Genomic DNA, 15,340 nt, shown 5'->3' on the forward strand with positions numbered 1-15,340 from the left:
ATGTTGGTTTTGGATTCTTGATTTCCGGTGTGTTTTCTTTTCTTTATCCCTAATTTATTAGTGGTTATTATTGCATGTTAGTGTGTGAATTCAAACTTCATATCTATAGATTGTTGATTGGAAATAAAAACCCATATGCTGCAGTGAAACGGAATGAATATAGGGTGTTAGAATTGGTACATTTTTAGATTATACTTCTACTGTTTTTTTGAGATGGCATGAAATGGAAATGGAAGTAATCATACAAGCTACAAAACATGTAATAAAAATATTTGATACTCCTGACACTTCGATTTTTTGATGAATGTTGCTTATCAGGTGTTCGACGAAATGCCTACCCTGTAAGTTGTACTTTCTCGTTGTTTCATTGTTTTGGTCTCCTCTGTCAATACACAACCAACACAACTTCTGTTGAATTTTTTTTTCTGTCAGCAGGGGAGCATGATTGATGGTAGTAAGAAAGATGTCATTCACAGGTATGCACTACACTTAGCTCTTTTCATCACTTAAGTGCTAACCAATTGTTTATACACTCGATTTTGGCACCTTAAATGGTTCTTCCCAATATTTTAGAACCGGAACCGGAACCGGCACTTCCAATTCCGGTTCCGGGTATCCACTTCAAAAAAAACGGTTCCAAAAACAAATCAATGGTTGGTTCTGGCTGTAGATACCCACTTTGTATTTAATATGATGATTTTAGCCTTGCTTAAGATTTCAATGCTTAATGTCTGGAACCACCGGTTCCGATGTGGTCTAGTTCCGAAAGATTCATGAAAAATGTAGGAGTTGGAGCAAATTGTATGTATTGATTATGCCTATTGCAAAATATATTAATGTTCTACCTGTATCATTTTGTCCCTATTATGTGCAACCATTATTAAATTATTATTTTTTCATTTCTTTTCTATTTTGTAGCTATCCTCTGGATTATGCTGCATAAACCATTAATGACATAGGACCATCTATTCGAAAAGTCATATGGAATCAAAATGATACATGTGGAACAAATGGAATCTACATCTCTCAATTGATTCACAGTTTTTTTTCTTCATTGTTGGAAAGAAATGGTTACTTTGTTTCGGTGATGAATTATAACTTCAATTTACCAACATCTTTATCTTTTATTCTCCATTTCTATCAGGTAATGGGTATGGAGGTTCATGCCAATGAAGGAGGAGTAACACAGACACGTGGTGGTGTATATTGGTCAATCCTACCTGCTGGATGTATTACATTCCTCTTCAAATTCTTTATTAAATTCCATTTATTTGTTAATCTTTAGCAAATAAATCTTTTTTTTTAAAGATCTTGGTTCATCTTTCTGGGGTATGCTTCTAATCTTGGCATCAACTGGCCTTCTTACTTCAAGAATCGCAGCCGGATGTTTAGGAGTTGCTCTTCTTATTGTCCTCTTTGTTGCCAAAAATGTAAGAATACTTTTATTTTTCAACAATTATTTAACTTTTTAAATTTTGTAATTTGAATATATCGAATTTGAAATCATCCATTTGCTTTGTTTTATTGAAACAATGGACGCTTCGAGGACTTTGCATTGGTCTTTATTCTTTAACTTCAAATCTTTTATAACTTTTTAATATTTATTTACCAAAAAATTAAATAATTTTAAAAATTACATTTTTCCACAGGATTTATTATCTTTCTTGCTGTCATTTGGATCCTACAAGAAAAAACCACAGTCCGCATCCTTCGTTATGTCATTTTGTTCATTGGTATGATTTATAAATATGATCTTATATTACTCTTCCCATTTTGTCTTTTTTAGGAAATGACAATTTTGCCGTTTTATTCACAAGTGTCATGAACAGTTTGTTTTCGGTTTATGGTAAGTAGACATTCTTTACTCATCAAAACTGACAATTTAACAAATTATATCATTATCATTATATGTAATTATGTAAGTTTAGTATTATTATTATATATATTGAATAAAATAATTTTTTTATTGGCAGATATTTATGATGATTTAATTTCAAGGAGAGTTAATTCTAGTGATGCTGAGAAGTTTGCAGAAATTTGCCCTAGCCCATGTAATGGTGTTGCATGGGGAGTCTCATATATTATGAATATAATACATTGTATTATGGGAAAAAGCTTACTACTTTGTTTCAAACTTTTTTTCAAGTCCATTTTGTAGAAATGGATCTATTAGGTCATTTTTTTTAATTTTTTATTTATGAAATACGAGTAGATGAAAAATGCATTTTCTTGGTGTACATTTGAAAATTTGTCCTCTCAATTACTTTTCCAGACAAGAATTTCCTACAGTACTGAACTTTGGTCCCATTTCTTGAAAACTTAAATTAATGATTGTTGTCTTATCTGTTGCAATCTTACATATGGTTCAGCTGCCATAGAATTGCTATGAAGGTACTATAAAATGTTTATAATGGTATTTCCATATATACCCTTCTAAGAAAGTGAAATTCATATCCTTATTATGTTATCAGAGTCTACTGTTTTTTTTCGTTTATGCGTACAACAATTACTGTTTGTATACAATTTGATTTTAGTCAATGCTTTCAATGGATCTGATTCATTGTAGGCATGTTCAGGTGCTGTTTATTGTCAGCTAATGAATATCGCTCATCCTGGAACTGTTCTGATGCATAAACTCAATTTCAATGTCAAAATTGAATACCACATGATTCAAAATTACAAGGTTCTTGGAGATGTTTTCAACAAACTGAAGATCAATAAGGTTATCTTACTATCTCCTACTTTCATTATTGCAGTCTGATTACAATCGGAGTTCCTACTCGATACATTATAGTTGTGTGTTTTTTCAATTTGAATACGATCAGATTTCAATTTGTTGTCGATTGTAATTGCTAAATTTCAAAAGCAGTGGTCATCGATTTTCAACTGTTACTATTATTTTCATGATTTTTAGCAAGTGATCGTTGATTTTGAAAGAAAATACACATCTGATTGATACAATTACTCATTCATTTAATCTTATATGTTTAATTACAGCACATCGAGGTAAACAAAGTGGTGAAAGGAAGGCGAATGGATAACCTCAAATTCATGCAGTGGATGAAACGATACTGTGATTCAGTCAGCGGAGGCGCTAATCAAAGGTAACCTCTGTCCTCTCTCCCAACCTCACATATGTAGCTGTAGTAGTGTTTAATTATTTTCTTATTTATAGTAAATATTATAGGTGAATGTAATTTTCAAATTACAATGTTATAATAACTAAAAAAAATAGGATGTTGTAATAAAACAATAAATGAGGTATCTTGCTATTCGTATGAAGACCCCTTCTGTATATGTAATATGTTTTGATTAATATTATACTATTGAAAGAAAATCAGACTTTATATAACATGGATTCGGGTTTACTGCAGGATTAGACATGCATTGCATTTACAACTGACACAAAGAACGTGATTGATTACATTGGAGAAGATAGGTCATTAGTGGTTTTAGATCCTTTAAAACCTCATAAAGATGGAAAAAAGTCGCTTCAATTCAACCGCGTTTTTGGTCCAACTGGTAGTCAAGGTAATAATAAAATTTAAACATTTTTCCACAATTCTAGAACCTTCTGTTGACTAATGTTTTGACTTTTTTCAGAGGAGGTTTTTGCTGACAAGAGAAAAAAACTAACACAGCGCCAACGGCGCGTATGATTCCCCTCTAGTTATTTATAAAAGGAAACAATATACGAAGAAAAAAATGAACTTTATAACAATATAAAATAAGGGATTTAACACTAGAAATACGCCATGTCTTATTTCCGATCGAAAACTTTTATCTAACTACGTAAATAAAAATGATATGGTCTTAACGGTATATCCGAATTTAGATCGAGTATTACATTATACATAAAACAATTAAACTTAATTTAAAATTATATAAATGAAAAATATATATTTTAACAATATAACGAAAAACGAATGCTCACATTCAAAATATGTCATATCTACTGAAGGTCGGACTGAAACAAATTTATATTATTATGCAAATAAAAATAAAACGATATCTAGGGGCAAGAATCGGTAAACAAATTTATATTATTATGCATATAAAAATGAAACGATATCTAGGGCAAGAATCAGTTCGGTTCATGGTTTCTTTAGTTTGAATTTTTTTTGAGCCCTAACCAAAAACCAAATTTCAATCCAATTTAATCCAGTTTGAAAGCCAAGGAAACCAATTTTAAGGTTAAAAATAAAAGCTAAAGTTAAAAATTTTCAAATATAAATATCTGAAGTTTCAAATCTCAAATACAAAAGTTCTAAACTACACGAAATATAAAAATAATGTCTTAAAGGAGGGAACTTTGACGATTTTGGATCGAGAAGTCGATGTGTCCGAAGTTATAAAATACTGTAATATTTTATATTTTTTCTATTTAATTTTTAAACTATAAAGAAATGTAACATTTAATTAATAAAAATTTAACTATTTAAATTTGGTAATCCGTTGATCCGATCTCCACTAGACCATAACTCAAACCATAAACAAATTCATAATTCGGTTTGGTACGAAACCTAACCGAACTGAATTTTAAATTTGGTTTGGTCTGAATTCGATTTCGATTTCGATTTCTTGAGTTCCAAACCAAATAATGCCTACCCTTAATGGTGAGAATTTTATATTCAAATTTTTACCGAGTATTACATAATAAAAGTTATGATAAAAAATCAGACTAAAGAACTAACTATAAATAAAAAATAATAAGAATATATTAAAAATGGATAATGTTACGATCATCAATCCAAAATTGTTAGTAATATACTTTTATAATTGAAGGGTAAAAAACTAAATGAGTTGGCTAAAAAGACATCCCATATTGCAATATGGACACCCTAATTAATTTTTTAAATATTTTTATTGGCTGAAATTGTATTGTTTTCCGAAAAAGCTGATAATACGCAGTTAATTATTGGTTGACTTTTTATAAAAGTGTCAATAGGGTGTCTTATTAGCAACACCTAAACTAAATTGTGTGAGATATTCTTTAAGAAATAATTAGAGCCTAAATTGTTTGGGATCACAAAAGTTGTCGGGGGTAGTCCTGAATTGCTTGGGATCACAAAAGTTGTTATGGATAATCGAGTTAAAGGTGTCTACATGGTAAAATCAGGTGTTTTTTTAGCGAACCCTCAATTGAATAACAACTTAGTTTTGGTGAAATGGGAAGTTCAATTGACTAAATTCGTATAAGGATTCTTTGTCAAAAGTTCGAAAACGTAAGAGAGGCGAAGCCCTTTAACTATATATATATATATATATATATATATATATATATATATATATATATATATATATATATATATATATATATATATAAAAGATGTTTTCCCGCACAAAGCGGCGGCGATAAATAGTTTTTTTGGCCAATTGTTTTTTTTATGAGAAAATAATTATTAGATTTTATTATTAGTTATTATGTAATAAAAAATTTATCCCTTTTTAAAAAAAATATTTATGTTTAGAACTTATATTTATATTGCATGTTTATACATTTTATGTAAAGTAATTATTATCCATGTTTAGTTTAAAAAATTTAAATTAATTTATATAGATTAATTTAATATTTTAAAATTGACATTGCTCAAAATTTTATTTATTAATAACCTTCTTTAATATAAGTCTTCAAATTTTTGGCAAATATTAATGATTTATTTATACATAATTGATTTGTACAAAAAGCTTTGTACCTTATATCTTTTATAATTCAAGATATGACTAATATGTTTTATAATATTGTATTATATATATATATATATATATATATATATATATATATATATATATATATATATATAGACACACACACACGTTCTATCCCAATAGATAAACGCAAATGGTGATTATGCAGTGGTTAATAGAAGTTTTGGATGATGACGGTTAACGTTGGAGAACTGCGTTCGGTAGTAGCCATCTTAAGACCATGGTTTAAGGATTTCGATTTTAGCACCTCCGCATGCAATCGACCAAATCATTTATGTTTTTAGGTGTTGTCGTGAACCCCATAAAGGGTGAGATTTCCAGTAGTTGTGTGTGGGGTTTATCTAGCTTATGCAAGTGTGCACTTAACGGGCGTGTTTGGCACGAAACTTTTGCAAGCGTTTGGGAGCTTCTAGCTTTTAGCTTTTGACAAAACGCTCTAGTTTAAACAAAAAACTTCGTTTGGCAGTACGAACGTTTAGCTTTTTGTTTAAACAAAACGCTCAAATTCTAAAAGCTACTTCATGTAGCGTTTAATAAAATGCTACTGAGCTTTTGAAATCAATTTCCATAATTACCCTTAAAAATATATTTATATATTTATTTATTTTTAATCAATTGTCCTTTTATGTAATTTTATATATTTCAAAAGCTTCCAGCTACTTTTGTCAAACATTCATATAACAAATAAAAGCTACAGCTTCCCGCTACACGCTACACGCTACCAGCTAACAACTACTTTTGTCAAACACGCCCAACACCTTTTCAACATCAGTTACATATATTGTATGATGAAGCTAAATCACCATCATATATTCCTTATTTTAATGTAATCATTTAATTTACAAAATATAGTTAACAAACAAATGAAAACCTGTGCATAAACAAAAAGTGAAAACAATTAAAAGTTTCATGTAAGTATATTACACATTCTAAATTGAGAATTGGTCATTCCTAAAGACTGAATTTTTTAGTTTAGTTAAATACTTGAAGATAATATGCACATATGCTGTAACACTCGATTCAAGGTACTTTTCATTTTGACCCTTGGTGTGTAAATATTTTTTATATTTGGTCCCTAGGGGCAGTTTTGCTAACTTCGGAAGAAGTTGGAGTACGCTGGGCGTACGCATGCAAGGGACAAACCCAAAATGGACCCTACATAAACAACATTATGACCCCTTATTCTTTCATTTCTCAGCCACCATTGCCCTTAGAGTGCTATTTCGAAACCCTAGCCTTCTTTGAAGAGATTTGACCCTCTTATGTGTGTTTTAGTGTGTGTTGGTGAAAGTTGAAGAAGAAGAGCTTGGAAGAAGGAGCTTTGATCAAAGGAGAACTTGTAGATCCAGATTTCTCATATCATTTCCAGCTTCATTGAAGGTATAAAGCTTGGAATTTGCTCACGGTTTGCTTAGATCCAGTCTTTATGAAGTTTTGGTCCCTTTTTCGTCACATGATGAGATCTAGTGGATTCCTTCCACTCTAGAAGCTAGGAGTTGTTTCTCTTGATGTTTCCGGGGTACTTAGTCCATAAAGTTAGCATCTTTATGGTTGTGGATCAACCATGCATGTGTTTAGGTCATTATAGTGAAAGTAGAATGCTAAAAGTGAGGTTTGGGTCCTTTTAAGCCATGCAACGGCTTCAAGTTCATAACTTTATGGATTAAGATGTTTAATAAGACTTGGACCTTAAATTTCGGCTTTTAGGTGCAAGTATTAAGCACTTAATGGGAACGTACTTTAACATCCCAAAATTTTCAACAAATTTAAACTTTTCAAAACATTCCATTTACTAATAAAAGTGTTTACAGAATCAGTATTTCCAAAGCATTAAAATCAGAGTCTCCCAAGATCCATTCATTCGTAAAACCAAGGATGTGTACGGTCACGCCTTCGCCTTGCCACGGTCCTCCGAGGTACCTGAAACCATAAATGTAACACCCGTAGATCCGGGCTAGTCAATTTAGAGGCGATAAACATCAAAAATGACTTTTTGATGGAAGTTTGTTTAGAATGAATAATCTTAACCAAGTTGAAGTATATGTCACAAGGTTTCCGAAAATATAAAGAATGCCGAAATCCGAGTTATAACGAAGAAGTTATGACCTGTCGAAGTTTCGCGACAGAACCGGCACGACACAGCGCGACGTAAATAGTGAATTTACGTTAGAGCGATATTTGGCCTTAGATATTTAAACGAAAGTCGTAGAATACGTTAAACCGAGAGCGTGCATATAAAGAACGTCTAAATCTGACTTCGTATGAGGAAGTTATGATTTTTCGAAATTTCGGCTTAGCAGTGTACAGCCCGAAGTTCGAATATGAGATCGAGTGATATTTAGCCAAAACAATCTAAATGAGAATTGAAGATCTCATCGTTAGTAGTCCAACGGTAAAAAGACAGACGAAAACGGACGTCGGATGAAGAAGTTATGATTTTATAACGGAGTTTTCCTATCCCGGCCTACTAAAAATAATATAATAAAAAATAAAGTCAAAATTAGCCATAGGAGTCTAAATGAAAGTTGTAGAGCATAGTCTCACCTACGCGTGGATATAAAGAACGTCGAAAACGGAGCTCGTATGCGAAAGTTATGAATTTTTGATGATCGTGGCACACATACGAAAGCTTATTCGAAGAGTACGCCCAGCGTACTGCTTACGCCCAGCGTACTCCGAAATTACGCCCAGCGTAAATCGAGTTTCAGCACCCTATAAATAGAATGCGAGGGCAGCCGATTCCTTTGCTCATTTTCTCTTCTCTCTCTCCCATTTTGCATCGATTTTCGTGTAAGAGATACCCCGAAGCCCCGATATCATTCCCGAGCCCCGAAGCAAGTCCCGAAGCCCCGAAGATCCCGAGAAGCAAAGTTTCCGAGCCGAGACCCTGCCCGCGTAAAGCCCGGTTTTGGAGAAAACGTCCCGGTTTTATCGGAAAAGATTATTTTAAGAGACGAGGTGTTGTCCGATCATCGTGTTATCAAGTGAGTGTATAGTCACTTTCACCTTACACATATATATGAAGTATTTTCTTTAAAATACGTGCTATGTGTAATTATATTAATTGTTTAATTAAGGTGACTGTTGAATAGATGTTTTATACAAGTTTTAAACTATATATGTATTCTTATCTACAAATATGTTGGGTAAAACATGGGTAGATGAATTAGATGATGTGTGATGAAATAAAGGTGATGAGAGGTATCGATGTTTAAGTTGATCTAGTCATCTAGCTGAGTATAGACAATGGCCATAGACTATTTTAGATAGTCTAGTGGAACGTTAGCAGACTTGTAATCGGTAGGTATGTTTGAACTATATGTTCATAAGGTGTTCTCGAACTATATGTTCATTAGGTGTTTTTGAACTATGTGTTCATCCGTTAGTTCTTCTTTTTGACACTATTACGTGTCGGGGTACGAAAGCGTATGAGAGTACTTTATTAGTATTTTCCCTATACTTTTATTTTGAAGAGCTTTGGAGTCTTTGTTTCTTTTATGAAGTGATCGGATGAGCTTCATGAGTCAATGTTTCCATTCTCGATGTCAGATAGGGGTGAGTCTGGGGGTTATATACCTCACGAAATTCAGACTACAGCCTAGGCATTAGTCAGTGTTTCCATTTTCGATGCCGGATAGGAGTGAGTCTGGGGGTTATATACCTCACGATATTCATACCACAGCCTAGGCATTAGTCAGTGTTTCCATTTTCGATGCCGGATAGGGGTGAGTCTGGGGGTTATATACCTCACGATATTCAGACCACAGCCTAGGCATTAGTCAGTGTTTCCATTTTCGATGTCGGATAGGGTGAGTCCGGGGGTTCAGACCACAGCCTAGGCATTAGTCAGCGTTTCCATTGCCGGATAGGGTGAGTCTGGGGTTCAGACCACAACCTAGGCATGAGTCAGCGTTTCCATTGCCGGATAGGGTGCATCTGGGGGTTATATACCTCACGATATTCAGACCACAGCCTAGGCATTGATAATTACCCCTGACTTAATTATCTTGTGGTTCTTTCTTTTACGAACAAAGGTTCGTGGTTAAACTTATTCAATTCATTTGATGTCTTCTTCGATCCTCGTTTGCTGCTAGGGAATTTCCGAAGCAGTTTCATTATCGATCCTTTAGGCTAGATATAGTAAGATCACTATATAGGATCAGTATGTGGGGATCGACGTTGGTAGTGCTTGTAGTATAAACCTTGGGCAGCGATGGACTTCGTGCCTATTCCTTAGGATGAATCCTTAGGAATGAGTGATAGTTGATTCTTAGGGTAAATCCTTAAGAAATGAATAAGATAATGGGGTTTGGGTAATTGGGTTGATTGTTTAATGTTTAAGCATAATAAATTTATTTATTGTGGGGTGAAAACCCTATATGCTCACCAGACTCCCAAGCCTGACCCACTCAGTTTTCTTTGCATTACAGGTAATGGCACAAGAGTATAAGTTGGTGGACTTGATGAGAGATTTTGGATTATAGATCAGTAGTTATAAATAACTGTTGTAAGGTCTATTTTATACTGTTTATGCTTTTGGTCTGTATCGGAACATGACATCCCGAGATCTTGTTATTTAATGAAAATACATTTCTTTAAAGAAATGCTTGGATAAAATCTTATCATATTTTGTTTTGGGAACAAATTCCGCAACCGTTTTCTTTAAACGATTACTCTGATTTTAAAACAAAGCATAAACAAATCGGTCTTTTCTGGCCGTAAAATTGGGGATGTTACAATAAACCAAACCGTAAGCATGAAGCTTGGTGAGTTCCCCTAAAATACCACCATACAACAAATAACAACAACTAGCATGCTCAAACACTCATGCCTGGCCCAATCAGCCTTGGGCTGAAATACCAGGCATGTCTACGATAGGCCTACTCATCCTCGGGTTGGAATACCTAACATGTCGGGTCCAATCAACCATCGGGTTGGAATACCCCATGCCTATTATCTGACGCACAAAGCAATACAATCTCACCACATACCATACTATCATATCGGGTCCAATCAACCATCGGGTTGGAATACCAATATACAACGGGTCCAGTCATCCTCAGGATGGAATACCCTTGGGCCTAATCAACCATTGGGTTGGAATGCCCCCGGTCTGGTGGCTCACGCACAAAGCAGTAAAACCTCAACCACCAACGATATGTACACATATATAACAGATAACCACATAAACAGTCTACCATCAGACAGGCAGATCTACAGGTCACTAAGCATAACATCATCATATATACCAGGATACTCATCTAAGAGATCACTACAACATGATTGCATACTATCACATAACAGGATATCTAATCCAATGGATCAGCCTTGGTGTCTTCGAAATTTATTAATTTATCATGACAATAATAGAAAGGATAAATCTATATACGATGGTAATTAATCATGACAATAATAGTTTTTTAAGAGTGTCATGATACATAATTTATTAATTCATCATTTATTTTATGGATTCAAACATATGATTTCTAAGCGCATGGTTTGCATTCTGTTTACATAAAACAAAATTTTATGGCAAATTAAATTTGTGAACTTTAAGGCACTTCAAAATTTGTTAAGTGAAAATCATTATCCAAGTAATTCTATAGTTGTAAAATAACATCACATACATAATACATTTAGTTCATCAATTTTAAAACATAAGACATTCACTTTGTATTACATCGGAATTCAAAAAGTGAATTTGTAAAAGATAATAGAGAATTATATGAAGTTGACTGTGGACTGATTAATTAATCATTCATAAAGCCATCAGAATTTGATGTGTATATATATATATATATATATATATATATATATATATATATATATATATATATATATATATATATATATATATATATATATATATATATATATATATATATATATATAGAGAGAGAGAGAGAGAGAGAGGTAAGTTAAATCGAGAACACTAAAAAAGTTGAAAACGCGAAAACATATCAGAACCGTTTAAATTTTCAGAATGATGGTTGATATAAAAAGGACCATTTATGTCATTCTTAAAACTTTTAGTATCAATATGTAACTTGTAAATGGACGGAAGGTTATATCTGTCATTTGATTTATATGTAATTCCTTAAAATAAGCAAATTTAAATATAGATACCATTTTGAAACTCATTTCCGTTAATCACTATTTAGAGAGATAACTTATGTTTCCTCAATATCCGCATAATTTTGCTCCTATATTTATGATAATATATCCTACAACGCAATAGTCAAAGAAAATTAAAAATGGTTCTGTTTAACGCATTCCAAGCAACCATCGAAACTCTCTTCAAGCCATCATTGGCATCTCCTTCAAGCACCATCGCATAAAATCATAGACATACAAATATAAGCAACCAGAACAAGACGGTCCGGTCCTGATTTCATCACATCAAATCAAGGCTAGTTCTTTTTATTTTTCAATTAGTTTATTCTGAAATTGAGTTGCTAGAACAATCATATTTGAAATTTACGATTTCTATTTTTATAACTAATAGTGTGGACTTGTTTTGAATCGAAAAAGCTGGCTGTTATTAGGGTGTGAGAGAAAACGAAACCAAATAACCAAACCGAACTGTACAATGTTTGGGTGTAATTGTTTTGAGTTATTTGGTCAATTGTGTAGGTATGAATTATGTTCAAATCTTTTACTATAATTGTGATTTATTATTTTTATGATCAAATATATATATTTGATTAATGAGTTAATCATTTAATACAAACAACTATACATAATTGTTTATAATTGTTTGTTTGATTTGTTGTAGATAGAACGAGTTAATATGGAGATTAGAAGGATGAATACGGTGGAGATTATCCAAAAGAAGCATCCACAACACATCCATTTATGATTATAATTATATTGAAGTTTTTTATCCTTGCACACTAATTTATTCACGTACGATTACAAAAGTATTCATTTATGATTAGCAATACATTATATTCAGTTATGATTACAACTATAATTAATTTGATTATCTCTAACTTGTGTTCTTTTCATTTACAATTACAATGTATCCATAAAAAAATGCGAACTTATTTATCAATGATTATAACTTTATTCATTTATGATAAAAAAAACAAGGGCAACGATATCATTATTTTCGTCTAAAGGAGCGAAAAATATGTTTTATTCATTTGTCATTACAATTTTATGAATATGCTTCAAGCAAAATGTATTAGAATAAACAAAAGCAATTATAATCATATATGAATGCAATATCTTGTTTTAGACATGAATAAAATAGTCGTTGAATTAAAAAATCAATAAATAAAAATCCATTATCGTATATCATATTATGTGATGCATATCATTAATTTGTAATAAAACTCAAATTAGATATTCGTTAATAAATTTATAATAAAAGTGTGGAATAAAAATATGTTTTGTTGATATATGAAAGAAATCAAATGATTTTGTTAAAAAAAATTATTCATTTTTTATTTATATTAATAAAAATAAACTTAGTTTTCTTTTTTGGAAAAAAGTGGAAATAAATGATTACAATATTATAGGAAACCATCATTAAATTATATCATTTAATGTAATTATAAAATTCATAGGTTACCCCTAAGAAAATAATTGGTTCACAATTGTTTTTGCATTCTCAACCTTTTTACGTTGTCAATATAACCTCTCTCTCCATCTCTCTCTCTCTCTCTCTCTCTCTATATATATATATATATATATATATATATATATATATATATATAATTTTATTATAACTATTTATTATGTGGATGTAGGATTGATTGTGGACCAATCATTTTAGTTATTTTAAAAAGTGATTAATAAATATTATTGAATTAAAAATAATTGAAAAATATCATCTAATTTCACTATAAATGTATTTTAGTCAATTGAGAAATTTATAAATGGAAAATTCTAGATTTTTTGGGATAATTAATCTCTTGATGTCAAAATTTTGATTTTTTAATTAATTCAGTTTTAATTATAACGTAATTTTTAATTATATCCAATTTTATTTTATCAAAATGATATTTTGTTAGTATGATATTCTATAAGGATGTAATGATACATATTTCTGACATAATATATATTTTGATTAAATGAAGTTTTTGAAAAAAAAACAACAATCTTGAACAATTAGTTGAAAAATAACAAGATTATTGTATATTCATGGACATCTGCATGTAGATTCATATATATTTTTTTTACATAATAATAGTCTTATATATTTTAATACAATTATACATATTTTGACAGAATGTCATAAAAATGAAATAAATTCTTAAAAAACATAGCATGCTTAAATATACAATTCTTGAACAAATGCACTTGATCTTCTTCAATGGTTTAGAGTCGACTTGATTCCAACCATTCTTACGAGAATGACATTCTGTGAGACTAACGTCAGACAATAATTATATTTTGTGAGAATATCCATTCAGTGAGAACAAATTTATCTTCATTATCTAATTTATGCAATGCTCATGTCTCTGCCCAAAAACTTTGTATGAAAACCCAATTCTTTCAAAATTTTATAATGTAATAAAAAATTCAGCTAGTTTATTCTGAAAAAATTATACATTAGGGCCACAATCAATCATGCATCTACACAATAGATAGTTAGAATAAAATAACCCAATCCTATATATATATATATATATATATATATATATATATATATATATATATATATATATATATATATATATATATATATATATATATATATATATATATATTCATTTTAACGTATAAGAAGCCAAATATGATATGGGCAATTTCACACTTTATAGAGTGTTTATTGAGCCTTTACTCGTAAGTCAAGATTTTCTTTTTGTTTTTTTGTAGAAGTCTAATTGAACCACATTAGCTTGATACACGAAACCATATTTAAAGGTATTTTCAATATCTAATAATCCATTATCATATTTCCAAATTTGTAAAAAAATAATTTAACCCTAAATGTATTATTCTTGTTTTATTGGTGACATGAGAATATATAAGTCACAAAGTATTGGACCAGAAGTCTCCAAATTTATTCCTTGTACAAGAGGGCACATATACATCTCCTTGACTTTTGGTCAAGCATGCTATCTAACTACATCTCATTTAGATTCTTTCAATTAAAGTATCTTTATATTTTTTAGGTTATTCTTCAACAATCATTAATTAGTTATATATGAAGGTTCGATTTAAGCTTTTGTAGCGATTCAAGACACCATGTTTATATTACCAGATCACACAATTGAACCAAGTATGTTTTGGTTTATGAATTTTCAAATCATGTTATCTATTATTTGTTTTATATTTTATATGTTTGATAATGAACCAAATCTCACAACATGTCTTTAAATATTGTAATTTTATATTTTATCAAAAAGCTTCAATCATGGACTAAATCCAAGCAAAAATGGTAGGTGTGGTTACAAGATTTTTGTGGTTTGATTCGGTTTCATAAGATTTGAACTAAACTTCTAATAAATATTTTTTTCCCCGTATATTGTTATTCTAAATTAATTTTTTTTCTACATGTTATTTTATGTTTTTTTTCTTTCTATTTTACTAAAGTCCACATGGTACTTAAATGTAATAATAATAGAATATCAATTTCATTAATACAATTTCGCTTCTAATTTTTTCAAAAATAAAACCG

The 15,340-nt window shown here is 30.8% G+C and overlaps 1 long non-coding RNA gene across 1 annotated transcript; it reads left to right on the top strand.

Annotated features, from left to right (window-relative positions):
* Positions 1 to 1,527: 1,527 nt before the first annotated feature.
* LOC145119531 (uncharacterized) lies at positions 1,528 to 2,332 on the top strand. Its single transcript, XR_013713885.1, has 4 exons — positions 1,528 to 1,558; positions 1,650 to 1,699; positions 1,787 to 1,846; positions 1,974 to 2,332. It is a non-coding gene; the product is annotated as an uncharacterized LOC145119531 (long non-coding RNA).
* Positions 2,333 to 15,340: the final 13,008 nt, after the last annotated feature.

This window comes from Lactuca virosa, chromosome 6 (assembly GCF_052849685.1).
Source record: "Lactuca virosa cultivar CGN04683 chromosome 6, Lactuca_virosa_CGN04683_v6, whole genome shotgun sequence".
Lineage (NCBI taxonomy): Eukaryota > Viridiplantae > Streptophyta > Magnoliopsida > Asterales > Asteraceae > Lactuca > Lactuca virosa.